The sequence below is a fragment of the Choristoneura fumiferana genome, chromosome 8 (assembly GCF_025370935.1).
Source record: "Choristoneura fumiferana chromosome 8, NRCan_CFum_1, whole genome shotgun sequence".
Lineage (NCBI taxonomy): Eukaryota > Metazoa > Arthropoda > Insecta > Lepidoptera > Tortricidae > Choristoneura > Choristoneura fumiferana.
The window spans coordinates 18,608,012-18,626,023 of record NC_133479.1 but is presented as its reverse complement, the minus strand read 5'-3'; the positions used below and the strand labels follow the sequence as shown (position 1 = coordinate 18,626,023).

Genomic DNA, 18,012 nt, shown 5'->3' with positions numbered 1-18,012 from the left:
GCACGCAGCACGGAATGCTGAGGACCTGGGTTCGATTCTCAGCGCTAGTCTCTTTTTCTGGTTTTTCTGTGCATCCATGGTCTCAGTTTGTATTTTTGATATGGCTTCTTTGGTGTTACGAACCCACTATCATCATACCGCTTGCGCTTATTCGACTAAAAAAATCGATCCAGCATGAATCGTTGATTCGCTTCGGATACAGTTTGATGGATCGCGCGCGCCGTCATTGGTCTGATGATTCATTTAAATTGTGGGTAACTGTAATTAAAATTTAATAACACTTTAAATGCATCGTATCGCATTAATTTCGCGCGGCGTCTCGATCCGATTTTGATCGGAGTTGCGTCGCAATTTTGTCTCGTAAATTGCTTAACGTGACTGTACCTTTCTGAAATAAAATAAGGGTCACTCAGATTTCATGGTGAAATGAAAATAAAAACATATTTGCGATTAAATTTACTATGAGTAACTAACTATATCTATAAAATTATATATTATTTTATATTTTATTTCATATTTTGTATTTCAACTATTTTTGTAAGTTTTGTTTGTAACTATTATGTGTGTGTTGAATAAACTTTTTTCATTTCAATTCATTTCATTTTCATGAGCAATTACTATGCTCGCCCGCCCATTCGGATATGGACCTTCGCAACATGACGCCGGATTCAATAAAATATAGGTGATTTAATCTGAATACAAATAATACAACAATTAATATTTAGGTTGCGATATTTGACTAGCGACCCGCCCTGACTTGGCATGGGTGCAATGTTAAAAAAAGAGGTTCTAAAATAACGAGTCTTAATCAAAGACGGTAACTTGACATTTTTCATGTCCGTTTTCAGAAAATAACATCCGCACGATCTACATAAGTACAGATCTACATAAGGGAAGCGACTTTATTCTATAATATTTAAACGAAAATAAAGATCACGGTACACTAACCAGAAATTTACCTGCATACCCAAATAAAGTTTGTATTGATATGGGTAGGTATAGACAATGAGTACACACACTTGTGACCACGACCGCTGCAATGTGGGCGAAACGTCGAGGTAGTTTTTAGCATTAATTTTCACGTTTAAGCCCCGGGTGCTCCCAATCTGGGGGTAGGGCTCGAACCCACGACCCATTGCTTGACAGGCCATGGGTCAAATTACAAGGCTACCACGACTGCCTTATTTCCGACTGGTTAACTAAATTTGGCACATCATAACCTAGCTTATAGAATAACAGCGATTTCACCGGAACTCTAGACGCTGTTTGTCGTACAAATTGCGTATCGGCAAATTTGCCGTCCGTTTGTAGCGTTTGTGTGCATTGTTGGTTTTTCACACAGCTGAGTGGCGCGAGCTTTTGTACGATGCAGTCGGGCGGTTAGAATGCTGCGGTGAAAAAACGGTTCGAAGTGTAATAATTGGTTTACTCTATTTCTTTTGATTCGGGCACAGTTTTCGGCTCGTTGATTTAATATTCATAAATACAATGTTACTCAACAATTTATTGATGAACTAACTAGTTTCTACTAAATTATTTCAACGCAAATGTTAATGAAAATCATAAAACTTTACCTCTATTCCGTTACGCATAAACTCATATGAATTTAAAGTTAAGGTAGGTCCCTAATTTAATACGTACATCTTAATTAGGTAGGTATATCCGGTATTTTGACCAAAACATTTCCTCATAATATACATATTAATGCAAAGTTACAAATTAAATCGATTTGTTTTAACCAATTTTTAAGTAATCTTAATCCCAATCTTAATGTATGGGTGCGAAGCTTGGACGCTAACACTGAAGGAAGAGAATAAGCTATTAGTAGCGGAGAGAAAGATCTACAGGAAGATTCTGGGACCTACAAGACAAGTGGATGGAGCCTGGCGTGTCAGGAGAAATGTGGATGTGGAAGACCTGGTGGGCGAGCCCAACATTATATAGGCGAGAGAAAGTCTGCGCGGCTTCGTTGGCTCGGCCACGTGGAGAGAATGGGAGAGGATCGTGCGGCCAAGAGAGCATACCTAGGACAACCGACTGGAAGACGGCCAATCGGAAGGCCTAGGTATCGCTGGCTGGATGAAGTCCGAAAAGACCTGTGCGACATGCAGGTGGCAGACTGGCGCCTTGTTGTACAGGATAGGAACAATTGGCGGAGTCAAGATCCACTTTGGGTCGCTGAGCCGGCGAAGTAAGTAAGTAATTTGTAAGTAAGAACTTGCTAGATAGATGTCATTTTTAAAATTGGAGCTAACTTTTTTATTTCGAACGACAATTCAAATTTAAAGGCAAATAGAAACAGCCAGTCTGTTCTAATACATTTTGAATAAAGAACGCGCTTCTACAAACATTGCTTATTTCTGGTCTGCCAGTGTTGACAGACTAGCCAACGACCAACGTCGTTAGAACTCCGACTATTAATGCCAAACCACTTTACCTACCTTAAATGGTACGCGGTGAAAGGGGCAAGGGAGGTCACATAAGAATGGGAGCAAATCAAACATGTATGCTTAGAAATGAGATCGTAATGTCAGCGAAGATTGTTTGACATACTATAACAACCGTCCAAATTAAGATTTGAACTTTGGAAATTCAAAGTGTTTTTTTCGAAATCTAATTCAATGAGCCACAGATTAAATAAAGCGCGATCAAATTGACAGCTTAATTAATTATAATTGGCACTAAAAGGTCAAAATGCAAGTTTTAATTGCATTATTTAGTTTTAATTGGAATCAAACCTTTAATAATGGAATCAGACCCGTTTGTTAGACCGTACATAATGTCGGACCCGTATTCATTTGTTAATGCCTGAACTTTAAGACATAAAGTTTTAATGTAATTGAATGTAATTGAATGATGGTGAACTTTGATAAGGTATATTTCATATTCCTGCCGCGTATTTACATAGCATGGTAATTATGATAAAATTGTATGGAAATAGATAGAACATGCTTCAAGAGTCTGATTTAAGAAAAAACTGCGGCGTTTTTAATAACTTTATCCCGATTTATTGAGTAAGCCTAACTTGAGTGTACCTTATTGTTTGATATAGTATAAAATGAAAGCTTAAAGTGAAAACTTTGTGTGTTGTGTGTATATAGTCAGGTCTCGGAATGATTTATAATTTTATTATTTTTACGGGAGTTACGTCTTTTATTATTAATAAATATTGTATATTATGTTAAACTAAAAGTATTAAGCTGACTTCTTAAAACAATATCGTCAGGGCAGCCTTTCTCTAAATACTAAAGTCACAAAGTGATCTATAAATTAAAAAATCGAATTCCAACTTATTTTTCAGTCGTGACTAATCGGCTATGGTCGTAAATGATCGGGCGTTTCCGCAGCACTTCGGCCGCCTTCGGCGATGCAACGAATATGAAATTGATTAATGAATTTTTGTATACAAAAATATTTTAAAGTCAATTCTCGTTAACCCCCGAGCAGTGTTTTAGGATGGACTGATTTTTAAGCGAAATGAGTTTAAACGTTTTACCATATTATGTCTTTTGGGGTGAAGCGGTACTTACAGCATTTTGCCTGGTAGCACAATTTAAAACACGAAAATTTAAATATGAGTGTCGTTACCCTTAGTTAGACGCTTCTGTTTTGTTATTCCGATGGAATATCATTTAACTGCCTCGCATAACGTTTTACGTGAGTAAAGCCGCGTAAAAAAACCTAGTTAAAAATAAACAAAATTTTGAATAATAACTAACATAAGTGATAAAATTCCAAGTGCACTAAATATTTGTATAATATAACCTTAAACCTAAAATTTATTTCATCGAATAAATTCCAAAATTATCATAATTCTGAGTGGGCGGGGATTTAGTTAAGAATCGCATGCGCATAAAACGTATTGCCACAATGCTTCACTCATAAATCCATAAACATGTCAGGCCTCTTTAGAACCTGTCAATCAAAATGTCTTTTGGCTTATCCTTATACTGTTTGTTCGCATAATTATGCAAATAAAAATACTTATTTGTCTTTAGAGTAAAGTGACGTAACTGATTTAAGAACGCTGTAGATACTTATGTTAACCTTTGCATCATTGCTGAGAAGAGTGACTTTATCATCATCATCATTATTATCATCAGGGTTTGACCTATGGCCGCTGCTTGCACCTCTGAGTTTTTTGAAACCCATGTGCAAAATTAGGTGCGGTCGGTTCCCTAACTTATGTATCCAATTTTTCATACAAGTTGCATAGAAAAGTGGATACTTATGTTAGGGCACCGATTGTACTATCAGCCAAATAAGGGGTCTATCAATTTTTAATCAAGTTCCTATCAAATGAATATGTCGCTAAAGTCGAGCTTTCAAGTTGACAGACACGTCTATTGGCATTATTATTTGTTTTATGACATGCAAGCAATTATCAACTTTAGGGTAGTAGACCACATATTTGGCTGATGGTACATTTAAAATTTTCCGTAAGTTTTACGGTATCGTGAGGAAGCTGCATGAACCGACGATGCAATGGCATTTGTGAAGTTCCCAATATGCACTGGGCCCGCGTCAGAACTATGGCCCAAGCCCTCTCATTCTGAGAGGAGGTTTGTGCCCCGCAGTGAGACGAATGTAAGCTAGGATGATGATGATGATGATTTACAAGATACATAAATACCATAACGACCGGTCATATGCCGTCCACATCTATCAAACTTCTGTGACCTTCACCTGATCATCAGTCTCCATGGCTTTATTCCTTCCATTGGGCTCAACGGTCATCAGTTCTTCGAGCAATGCCCTGGCCTAATGCTGCTGAAGAGACTTTAAAAATGTACCAGTGTTACCAACTAAATGACTTGTGGTCTTCTGTCTTTTAAAGACAGCAGAGAATATTAAGTCGTTCAGCTCAGATCTGATAAGCACTAGTCGGCACACTCTTCAGTGGCTAAACCCAGTGAGTTTGGTTAGTCTCAAAAATCATTGAGTTTTTTTCTAGCGTTTCAACGTTTCGGTCACTTTTTTGTTTTTTTTTATACATTTAGCGACATTTGGAGCCAATTCTACCTCTTCTTTCGACTGCTAAAACATTAACCTCCCGTTTCACCATCCATTGATTAAATTTATCTGACGGATAAATCTGATGCCATCTCTGTTTGTTTTGTTTGAATAGACGGAGACGGCATCACATTTAACCGTCAGTTAAAACTAATCAATGGGTGGTGAAACAGCCCCTTAGTCTACCCGTAACTTACGTTGAGTACTCATACCCGTTGAAATTGTCTTAAATATAAAAGTGCTCTAAATTTCAAATTCTAAAAACTATGTCTTACTAAAGGACAACGAACTCGTTATTTGCACTAGCAGTATACGAAGGTTAATATTTGGTCAAAACACATATCACCATATTAGTTAAGACGATAATCGACCACGTAGACCATCTGAGCACGGTGTAGCTAACTGGGTTAACGAGATGCTTACGTTTAATGTACCGTTGTTAGGTATCTTTTACTACATGTCAATATGGTGACTGCTACGTTGATGACATTGTTGACAGTTTTTTGAAATTTATTAAAAAAACTTTCAGCAGGTGGTATAGTTTCACTATACACCCTTGTAAATCTTTGTAATTTTTTGAGATCTACAAGTATTTTCAGGCATGTATTGGATATATTTAAAGTTTTTCACGTAACGGGGTGACTGAATGATAATCAAAAATTCTGACGAAAACTCTTTATCTTTGGTATGAATCTCCGTGATGTATATAATACAGTAGGTACAAAGTTTCTTTATTTAATATCATAAAATAGTTAGGCAGTTTATAGAAAAGAGGAGTTACGAAAAAAAAATTAAAGTTAAGCAATAGCTTTACCGCTATCACAAGAAACAATTAATTCTAAAACAATTTGGGATTTTAACAGTTGAGTAAATAAGTTGTTTTGGCAAAATGACGTCGATTGGTTCTGTAAGCATTGTAACCCATGCCAAGATTTACAACAAAAACTTGCATCTTGGCAATGAGAAAAGGAGACAGAGAGATAAAAATCGAATATCAAAAACGAAAAAGAAATACTCATTTCAAAAAATGCGAAAAACGGTAAAATTTTCTAATCTGTGCTTTACATAGCTACTCTTTTTCATCATTGTCTTGCTCCAGCTACAAGATTCCTATGCATACAAATCCTGACTTAAGAAACTGGTGCATAAAATTCAGCATATTCTTCTAGTTCAACAACCCTGGATGATTTGGACGGTCTATTTTTGTTTTTTTCCAAAAGAATTTCAAATTCCAAATATTCATTGTTTTAGTATCGTGGCGATACAGTGTAGTATCCATACCGTAATAGTACAAAGGACGTGTTACATGGTTCGCATTCACGAACAGTAGTAGCCGTGACAGTGGGCCGTGAAGTGTAAAATCGCTTTACCCGTAAAAAAGTGTAACAGAATTTAGAGTAGTTGGTACTGCGTTGGAAGCTGAAAACTAATTCAAGCGTTATTTAGGCGGAGCGATATTTATGCCAGTTGCTGTACATTGCGGTTGATTTTAGATTACATATAAAACCATAGCTGCTGGCACGGCAATGTAATGAAGGTCGTATATTTCTTCAGTATGAAATTGACGTAACGAGACTGGCCACTTATAAAAGGCTAATAGCTTAGAAAATAGATAACGTTAAAAAAATATTGCGTTCATAGTCACAGCAACATCTTACATTCCTTGTAGTAGTATTATAAATGCGACAGTTTGTGAGTATTTTTGTGTGCATTTGTTCTAAATTGCTTGGTATTTAATACAATACTCATAGGTCACTTTTTACATAATAGAGTTATATTCACTTATGAGCAATTACAAAATTTTAAGCACTAAGTCAAACGATTTCCCACGGAAGAGTAAAATCCTGGAAATTCAATTCAACTACTAGACCCAAGTTTTTGCCAGTGAAGCTACGCCCAGTAAGCTGTACGAGGTACGTGCGTGCAAAAAATCCACCAAATGCAGCAAACACGAAAATGAGACACCGCACATTTTTACCAACTGCGCAAGCGCAGCAATTCAGTTTGGTCATCTCAAAGTATCTCATTTCAATATGACAAGTTAAGAAAATGCGAAGCCTGCAGTTAATAAACTGGACTTAATTTAGAGCCCTTCAACTCTTTCACTTGTTAACCATATCATTTATTTAAAGTCAACAGTTATCATATTATCTGACCTGTCTGAGGACGCCCCACATCTTTCATATGGAAAGATCAACCAAGTTATTGATGCAGCCAAAACGATCAAGCGAATATTTTACTTCAATATACCGCTGTGTAGCAACACACGATGAGTGGAGACCCTTTTTTGGGAAATATTTTTTATCAGTGCGTATCTAGTCGCATATTTTTTGGAAGCCATAATGTTTGTTTGGCATAATTTTTGTTAGTCATATTTTTTTTAAATGGTCATCCTATAGAACTCTATAGGTTAAGTTAGGTTTATTTTATCACAATTTTGAACAATGAATGAATTGGAGATAAAAGTCATGACAAACACTAATATTATGACAAGTATTATATGTATTATGACTTCCAAAATTTATGCGAGCCGATATAGACCCTTTCTAACTATCACTGTCATTTGTGTTTGTAAAAACTTTCACGTTTATAATTTTAGTAGAAAAGAAGTAAAGTTAGTAGTATTATGAATTTTAAATGATGTTTTTAGTATTCGGTGGCAATTTTGCGGCTGGAGAAGATTTTTCTTTTTCTATCAAAAGATATTCAACCGCAAAGTTAACTTGGTAAAGCAAACGCCAAAAAAGTGACGTGGGCATAAATTAATTTTAAAATTAAACAAAAGTAAAGTTTCATTGATTTCGCGCGGTTTCGTGTTATTACGGTTTGATATGGGTAATGGTGGGCTGTCAGCACTCCTGCGCATGTAAATGAGCGTTAATTTGCGTTTTTAGGGATCCGTTCCTCAAGAAATAAATATCAAGGGTCAGTTTACATCACAGGATTGACCCTAGTCCCTAACTAAGCAAAGCTTACTTTACTTGTACGATGTACTAGGAAATGAATAAACATATAGAATAGAAGCCCCTCATCAAAATAAAATTAAATAAAAATCCTTTATTTCAGACAAACTGACCCTTGACAATTTTATTATCCTTAATCCCGTAAGATGACTTCGTATTCCGTCTTCAAGAATTCTTTTCTGATGATTTTTCCTTTGAAAGATACCTTTTTGTTACAATAAAAACCTATAAAAGTCTCGTTGGCTAGAATTATAAGATTTGAGAAAAAATTAGACTTCAAAGCAAACACTCCGAAAACTGATCCTCCAAGAATATGTTTCATTGAAATAGATAATGTAAAATAGAAACTCTTATTAGGTTTGTTTGATTTTATATGTGTACGGAATCCTCAGTGCGCAATCTAGATTGCATAGTACTCAGCTGGTTTTATTGTGCTAAGTGGTGGTTGGATGCTACTTAGATTTTGAGTTGGTTCATTATACATTAAAGTGTGAATTCTTTTGGAATAGTTCACCAACATTTTTTGGATTTAAGAAATGAATAACGGCCAAGTGTGAATCAACTCGCACGAGAAGCATTTCGTACCATCGTTCAGTTGTAATTTGAATAAAATAATATATTTATATAGCGGCTTTTTAGTCTGTGAAAATTTTACTATAAAAGATGAAAAATACTGTCCTATGGCAGGAGGACGGACAGAAAGATTGACGGGATGACGAAAATTGGGGTCAACGAATAGGGGTCCTTTATGACTCTTTGGTGCCAAACCCAAAAATAAATCCGTTGAGTTAGAACAAAGGTCACTTTTCAAAAACTCTGTCATAGAGATGATACTAAAGAAAAATTTAAGCAGCGACTTGAATACAGGGGTCAGCAACCTTTTTTTCGTTTGGTCATAATTATTGAGAAAACTTGCTCCATCTTTGTCATTGGTTTTTTAGTATATACCTAGGCCTTAATGATAATTTCGATAAATCAATTTTAGTAAAAACCAAAGCACTATGAGCCTAAGATGGAACGTTTATTCTTTACATAGAATAAACAAAAGAAATAAAACAATTTACATAGAATCAAAAAATATAATTAACTATTTAGGGTTTTTTTATTCTTGCTTCCCTAAAGTGACGGAACACCACACCTTCCGGCCAGAACCCGATGATGAATATTCATGAATTATGAACATTGAAAGTTAAATAAAAATACGATCAAGCCTTATTACTACACACACACACACACACACAAAAATGGGGTAGGCAGAACACACGAAACATTACCGCTTATCACTACAAACTGCAAAATTCAAACTTCTTATCTTGCCGTCCCGCTGACGTTCATATTATTTAATACGAGAGTGACAGAGATGGGACGATACGAATTTCGATTTTCAAGTTTCGTAGTAGCCCCCCTGAGCACGTTGTTTACTCCTGACGCGTATACCGTTCTTCATCCGCGTTAATATCTATATTGACGAAGTTCGCTCAATTACGATAGCGATCACTAATTAGCGAGTTAACCGGAATTTTAAAACCTGACAGTAAAATTACGTCTTTATTTATCTAAAATACGATTTCTCTTTATTAAAATCCGTAAAGGACAATGAAAGTAAAAAGTTAATAAAAATAACGAGTTTAATTGGACTATTATTTTTTTTAAACTGCTTGATTGAGTCGTCCCAAGATCAAGAAATTATAACGAAGTTGACGCTATTCAGAATATTTTAATTGAAACGCCATTATTTTGAGGTATGTCATAACACGTTTCATATTTTGCACTTACCTCATTCTTCCATTTTGAGCTTTTTGTTTAAGGCCATAATTATGGAGGAATTTTAACTACAAGTACAATATTTACTTGATTCCAATTATTACAATTTGCAATGAAATTTACTCACCCACTGTACCCAGTACTACTTTTTACTGTGAAATAATGACGTAAATTTACTTGCGTAGTTTATTGTCAAGTTCAATACGGTTACCGTTAATAATAGCGTAAGTGGCGAATTGTTTATAATATGTATATGCACCTCAAAAGTCAAAATATCTTTATTCAATTTAGGCTAAAACAGGCACTTATGAATGTAAAAAAAATCTACCACCGGTTCGGAAAACCTCTGTTGATAAGAATCCGGCAAGAAACTCAACGAGGTATATTTTTTTAAACAGATTTACAATATTATTAAATGATATCTATAAACCTGTTTGAAATTGTCAAGAAACAATGCCAATGGTCCGATGAACTTGGGATTCGGAACATTTATAGAAACAATCAATGATAACGTATCGACCGGTCTTTTGCTGACGGTTGTAAAATACAAATATAAATATAAATTAAAGGTGATGTAATACATGTTCAAGAAACTTTTTTTTTTTTTTACTCCATTTTATTTATTAGTAATATATATACGGAAATCTAAGTGTGTAAGTCCAATCCTCACTTGTCTGTTTTTTAAACTCGTCTATTAGGAACCAACGCTACTTTCATCTTACAAAATTGACGTACGAGTAAGAACGTTGTAAGTTCACATGCGGTTTTTCTGGACAGTTATTATTAGCACAAAAAAGAGTGTCGTAGCAATCAGTCTTAAAGCAGCAACGCACCGCAAGGGACGGTATAATCTTACGGTACTACCCTAAATGGTAAATGCCTTCAAACTAATTGATTGCATAAAGAAATGCTCATGGATAGTAAAAAAGAAAACCGATAGTTTCCTTTTAGTTGAGAACTTAAAAAGCAATTATCGTCATCATTTCAGAATGAAAGGGCTAAATTTAGTTCCCACGCGGGCCTAGTACGGATTGGGATCTTCACACACACACCATTAAATGCTTTGCAGATTTGTGCAAGTGTCCTCGAAATATTTTCCTTTACTGTTAAACTCGTGGTTAATTTTAAATGTAATTTAAAAAAAGTTCGTAATTATATAAAAAAAAAAAAAACTGTTTTGCTATTGAGCTCTAGATAAGTCATTTTTAATTTTATTCAATTAAATTAAATCAATTCAATTTAATTCAAATTCATTTGTACCATTATATTAACATTTGCAATTTTAGTAGAGATATTCAAAATCAAATTTCGTGATGTTACTGCATGAAGGAATCATTTATCTTTTTTAATTTAATTTTTTGAGAAAGCCCTCTTATTTTTGCACATTAATTTCTTTATCTCACCAGACAGTTAGTCTCAATCGTAATACATTTCTTAATAACATTTCGCTATCGCAAATCGCCGTTTAATTTGTAATGATGCTTTTGGTTCGAATACCCATGGTAGCAATGTATCGTCCATCGACCACGCCTGCCAGAAATATTAATGATCGACTTGGATGAAACTGTATCAAATAAGGAACAAGTATGAAGTTTTCTTTATCAGTCAAGGGCAAGTTGGAATGAAGAAGCAAGAAAGAAACGAACGTCTTCTGGATTAAGTAATTAAGCCGTTATTTTTGAAGGTGCATATGAATGAACCTTTTATTTCATTATTTTAATCATACGTGCAAGAGAGCCATGACTATGCCACACATTTTTTTATTATCTACAAACACGGTTTCTTCTAATTTGACATAATTCAATATGTCACACAGACCCAATTGTCACCCTCCCTCCCCAACACGTGTCAAACTATAAACTAGACAACGCGTAATATTTATAGCAAAAAAGAGTGGATTTTTGCGTGAAATTTGTATGGCACAAGCGTAGCGTAAATGGTCGTTTTACAAAATTACTCAACGAGATTTTCCTATACATTACACATAAATTATGCATAAACTCCATGTTTCTTGCATGTCATTGCTCCCAGCCCATACAAGTCCTGACGAGGATTGGACTCAACACTTTTACAAGTAAAGCCTTAGAAAGCCACCATCAGTTCGTCACTACGTGAGACAATTTCCCTTCCTACCATTTTTGACGCGGCCCAATTGGATGGTGTTATGCAAAACAGAAATATCAAAGTTTTATTTCACTTTTGTGTATTGAATTATTGAAAAAAAGAAAGGAATTTAATAATAGTGTTAATGATTAGTAATAGAAATAGAAATAAAAATTACCAATGCATTTCTACTACTTACATAGGTAACGTTTTAGAACGTGTCTGCATATTTTTTTTCGGGTGCGTTCTGCATTTTTTGCATCAAACAATATTAGTTTATTCGTATTTTATCTATTATGTTTTGTTATTAATGGTGCATTGGAATAATTTAATATAATCGAAAGACCTTTTATGATTATTGTCTAGTTAAATGCGTCATAACAATAAGAATTTAACTTAATAATTAAATATGTTAATTCTACTATTACTTCAAAAATTATGACGAACCTTTTGTATATGTATGTATTCTATGTATACATATACTTAGTATTCATTCTTCGTTCAAATTCAAACGTACATCATCTCATCACGCTTCAATACACGCATACCACGCTCCACACTATATATGAATACTGAGTTTGAGTGAAGAAAAAATGAGATGTTATGGCAGTTGATGACGTACCTACGACGAACGTAAACGGGCGTGTGTGTTGATTGTATTTTTTCTGACGTAATTCTTACGATTTGTATCAATTTTTCAAATTCGCTTGCCAATAAAGGCTTAAAACTACTGCTACGTTTCATTCACGAACCAGGTTCCCACATATATGTACCTATAATGTATGACAGTACTCCATTGCAGATATTTTCTTCACACCATATTGCATAACGCCGTTCGTTGTAAATCTGGCCGCGACATGCAAATCGCCACGGGATCAGGCTGGCCAAGTTTAGAAATGCCTTTTTCGATGTATTCCCTTTCTTGCAATGACGTGTATTGGTTTAAGTTGCCAATCGATGCCGTTTTGGATGTTTGCTGCTTGTTGTCTGGGTTATAAGAGGAAGCGGAGTTTAAACCGAGGTGTAATAATGAAATAAATATAATAATGGCGGAGTTGCAAGGCCATTAGCGTAAATTTATGAATAAATTTAATTTAGCAGCTGGACAAAAATAGTAAAAGCCATACTGTGATATGAATCAGACCCATCAACCGACTTTACATTAAATAATATAAAAATCACAGGTCAAGCTATCACCATCAGTATACTAAGCGTTTCGCGCTCAACAACATTTTCTATTTTATAATTATAGTAACAAAATAAGGAATGTATATTCATGCATCTCTTAAAACGCCATGAGTGCCTGGAGAAGAATTGTATTTATAAACCAAACGTAGCTAAAAGTAAGTAAAATAGAAATTTTCGCAAGGTAGATAGTCTTACTTTCATCGTTAATATTACATGCCCGTGTATTTTATATAAAAAAATCAGAAGTGGTTTTGAAAGGTTGTTGCAATAGTTATTTTGGTAGAAGTAAAATAAAAATTAATAGTAATTTGTGTGCATGAATGTTGAGTGCAATTGTAATTGTATTGTAGACACTGTAATTGTTTCCATTTATGTATGTTAATTTCCTCTGTGTTGTTTACAATATGTAATTGTACCGAATCAAATAAATAAATAAATAATGCAACATTTTGTACCACACAACATACGGGCATGTTTTATTGCACGCTTCAGCCCTACATCTTTCGCTTGTTGCAAATTGCATATTGTTTTCGTCAATCAACGTTGCCGATTAGCCCTCGGCGCATGCGCTTAACAACTTCTGGTTTTCTGTTAGCTTTAATCGTATTAAATATTGCGACTATTGTTTTCAAGCTCTTTATGGTATTCTGGAGAATGGTTTAAGTGTAGTTACGATAGTTTAGAGTTTATTAGTAAAAAATATAATTTGTTTTACCAAAGCGGGCACTCCCTCGAGTTACTATACATATTATAACTCTAATCTAAATTAACTGTTTACTCAGGGTTATGTACAGACAAAATGAATGGAATTGTTATCCCAAAACCAGGTTTAATAATTTAACACAACATTACATACATAAAATCACGCCCCTTTCCCAACGGGGTAGTCATAGGCAGAGACTACATCCTTCCACTTGCTACGATCCTGGCATACAACTCTCGCTTCCTCTACCATCAATATTTCCATGCATGCACGTCGGTTTAGAGTACTTCTGACCCGATCTTTCTTCAAAACGTCCTCGATTTCATCGATTTAATAAAAACTATTTTTAAAATGCTTTATCGTTTTGTGGTTTTCGAAGGATACGACATTTTTGTTCGACATTTGAAGAATTAGATCACTGCCTCTGTCTTTAGACATGTTGATAATACAAATGCTTTTTTATTCTTCTTTTTTTTTGTAGAAAAGTTTTAAATTTTTATTTATTTTTCGTTTTTAATATAATTTTCTACTTTTTTGAAAATTGTCTTCTTAAAACAATGTATATTTAAATCAGAGAACAGCGTGAAGTAAAATATGCGTCTGCGCATTCAGGCAACACCACGCAATCAAAACAATAATTACGGTATAGTTACCGCATGATAAATACCATTCATTTGTATTTCAACCAAAAACGCACATTTAAGTACGAGAAAGATACAATCAACAATGATTTAACTTCAGTCGAAAGAATTACTTAATTAAAGTGACGTATCTCGCATGGCAATAATCAGATAAAATTATTAAGATTGCAACCTAAATTTTGGACTTTGATATATCATTCATACAGTCATTTCGGAGATGCATGTTGCGATAAAATCGGGTCAATTTATAAAACTTAAGTTTGACGTCGTATATCGATCCCTGAACAAATTAAGGACGTTGAGTTATCGGCTCGAATAAATATGGTTTTGGAGTGGTGTTTGGGGCTGAGTGTACTTGGGATAACGATGAGATAAATAAAAATGCTTTTGGAATGGATTCGTGTGTTTTTACGATACGTGGTGTTAATAATGTGTGAACGTTATAAGAGCGAAGTCGAAATAAAAAAACAGGTAATGATTGTCAAAGCTAACAAAACGACTACGTAGCAAGTAAATACCGTCTTTTAAAATAATTTTAACTGAATTTAGAAATACCTAAGGATGGATACTAATACTTAAAGGTAGTAATTTGCTAAAAAAACACATCATATAAGCATACACATCATCACATAAACGCATAAACATAAACAAATGAATTCATGAATATTTAATAGCTAATAAAAATTAGCAAGAGTCCCGTTCTACCGTTGGCGTGAGTTATTAAAAACAAAAACAACTGTCAAAAGAAACCTACATTTATGCCTACACGGTTCGACGAGAAACTTTAAATTTTTCATCGAGAATTTCCGACGAAACCCATTAAACGGTCCAGGCTGTCGTGTTTGCGCGCGCAGGTTGCACTCAATCCGTCATCGCGTTCTTTGAGCGAATTATTACAAAAGAAAAAAAAAAGGAAAAAAAGTCGGATAAGTTAACAGTGTCCAGTCACGCCATCTCGTTAGCTCCGAACGTATTATTATTGTGGCAACACATTTTATTTTGTTTTCATAAATATGTGAACTCGTTCCTGAGATGAACGAGGAAATCGGTTTAGTTAAAACACACATTGTTCACACGCGATCTCGATCTGTTGGTTTTGGAGGTTTCCCAACTACAGTTACTGTGTTTTTAACGTAACAATGTTAGGAAAAGGATATTTAACTAGTGCACTTTATGTGAACAAAATGTACTTGCGCATCAGCGGCTATTACACTGGGTTTTGCTCTATTTTCCCTCGCTAAAATGTCAATTTTCCCGTTGCCAGCTATATTATGCTCGTATATAGTCATATAAAATTTTCTTCAAGGAAGTTTCTTACTTCAAGTCAAGAAAGCAAAGATGCTAGAGATCTAAGTTGGGTGAAAGAATGGGAACAGAACCAAAAAAACTAATTTATTTGTTAAAGTCGGTTCTCTATCGTTTGCCCGAATGTCATATGCCCGAATGTATCGTTTTCTAGAATTTTCATTTACCATAAAGTAATTTATTTCTGAAATAGTAATTTCTTCAGAGTTGATATTAAATTAACCTAACCTAACGGATTGCATTCTATATGATGACATTTAAAAAAAACTAGTGAAAATCGGGCAAATGAAATTCGGGCAAGTTAAGGTTAAGGGGTTAAAATCACACATATTTTTATGCAGTCAAATCATTTAGTCACAAAAATATAATAAACTGGACAGTGTGTGAAGCTGTTAGTACATAAATCATCCTAATAGCAGTTGAATCGCACAGTCAAGCGTTTATGACATAATGAACAAATCATCAACTGACCTATTTGATAGTGTGACAAATATTATTTTGTCCTTTTGCCGCATATGCGGGCGATGCGCATTTTTGTAATTCTCAGTAAATAACATCGTTATGTTAGATAATTTTAACACACCACTGTTATTTTTAGTTGTTTTAGTGCAATATAAATGTAAGCCAATTTCCAACATTGAATTTTAACAAAACGCGTCAACTGTATATTTATGTCCTACTATCCTCTTTTTTTCATTGTTAATTTTTTTATACACTTCAGTAAGTAGATGGTTAAATCAGTCCAATGTTATTTACATATCATCATCATCCCAGCCTATATACGTCCCACTGCAGGGCACAGGGCTCCTCTCGGAATGAGAGGGCTTGGGCAGTAGTTCCCACGCGGGCCCAGTGCGGATTGGGAACTTCACACACACCGTTGAATTGCTTCGCAGGTTTGTTGTGCAGGTTCCTTCACGATGTTTCTTTCACCGTAAAGCTCGTGGTGAATTTCAAATGTAATTCCGCACATGAATTTCGAAAAACTCAGAGGTGCGAGCCGGGGTTTGAACCCACGACCCTCTGCTTGAGAGGCGATAGGTCAAACCACTAGGCCACCACGGCTTTTTTTTGCTGTCTAATGTTATTTACATAATATACGTCGCATAATTATGATCATGATTCAACGAACAGAGCTGAAGCATCACGTAGAGATACTTAATGTTTGCTAAGTTCAAGTCTCTCGAAGTTTAGGTAATGACAAAATTACCGCGTAATTATTTACTCAACGTAACTAAATATTGCTGTGTCACTTGACAAGCAGAACGCGTGAGAAAAAAAAATGTATTAGTTCACTGATTATTTATTCTAGTTTGCTAGTGATCTAAATATTATTTTTACCTTTTAGCTTTTAAAATGTATTTTTATTTTTGACATTCTATGTATTAAGACATTTTTATTACGTACACACATTGTGGCTATTTTTAAAGTTTGACTATTGCATTAAATTCAAAAATGCAAACGTGTAATCTCTGAATTGTAAAGCAATTTTGATTTCTTACGAACCACACTTACAAAACTGTTGTATCTCCACTTACAGCAAACAAAACACGGTAACTAGAAAATTTCAAACCCAACTTGACATTTTGTACTTATATTAACGGAACGACCTTCGAGTTCGATGGCACTCGAATTTACAATCGTGACTACCATGTTTGCTTTAATTTTTTAGGCAGCATCCAATTTTTCGAGCTCATCGGTTCTCAAGTGAGATAACACTTGAGTGCTGGGCTTCGAGTAGGAAGTGATGCTGTCATGCCCAAGTGTCTGATGCGACAATGCTCGATAAATATGGGGAGTGTGTAAAAAATGTGAACGCGTGTAAGGGTTTTGTGGTTCGCGTTACCAATTTTTGAATTGAGAAAGTTGAGAAATATGGTAGGAATTTAACATTACATACATTTTTACACATTTTTTTTATTGTGGAACGAAATTTCCAGCTAAGTTGCAGTCTTTATTGCAAGAAAGTTGTAATGGTTAAATACTTAAAAAAATCAATTACTTCATTATGTGAAACAATAAAATATACTATGTCCGTATATCGTCCACATACAGAGAAAACCGAGAAGAAGCAATACTGAATACTGGCAATATTGAAATGTTTCAATTTCTTCTATACAATTTTACATTATTTCAAGGTATTACTTTAGCATCGATGCATGCATCCGTATCTTGTTGCTTTAAAAATGTACATAATATAAACTCAACTTGACATTGGTACTTAACATGTTAGATGTTCGCAAAAATGTCATCAATATAAACGTGAAATCAATATCAGTAAATAATTTAAGCAAAAACCAAATTCACTTCCTTCTTTATGACTGTAATATTC

General features: G+C 34.6%; 1 protein-coding gene and 1 pseudogene across 1 annotated transcript in view; both read left to right on the top strand.

The window, feature by feature from the left end:
* The window catches only part of LOC141430066 (uncharacterized), a 128,266-nt gene that overhangs the window by 47,523 nt on the left and 62,731 nt on the right, over positions 1 to 18,012 (top strand). The window lies entirely within an intron of this gene.
* On the top strand, positions 1,771 to 2,195 carry LOC141430576 (uncharacterized; annotated as a pseudogene).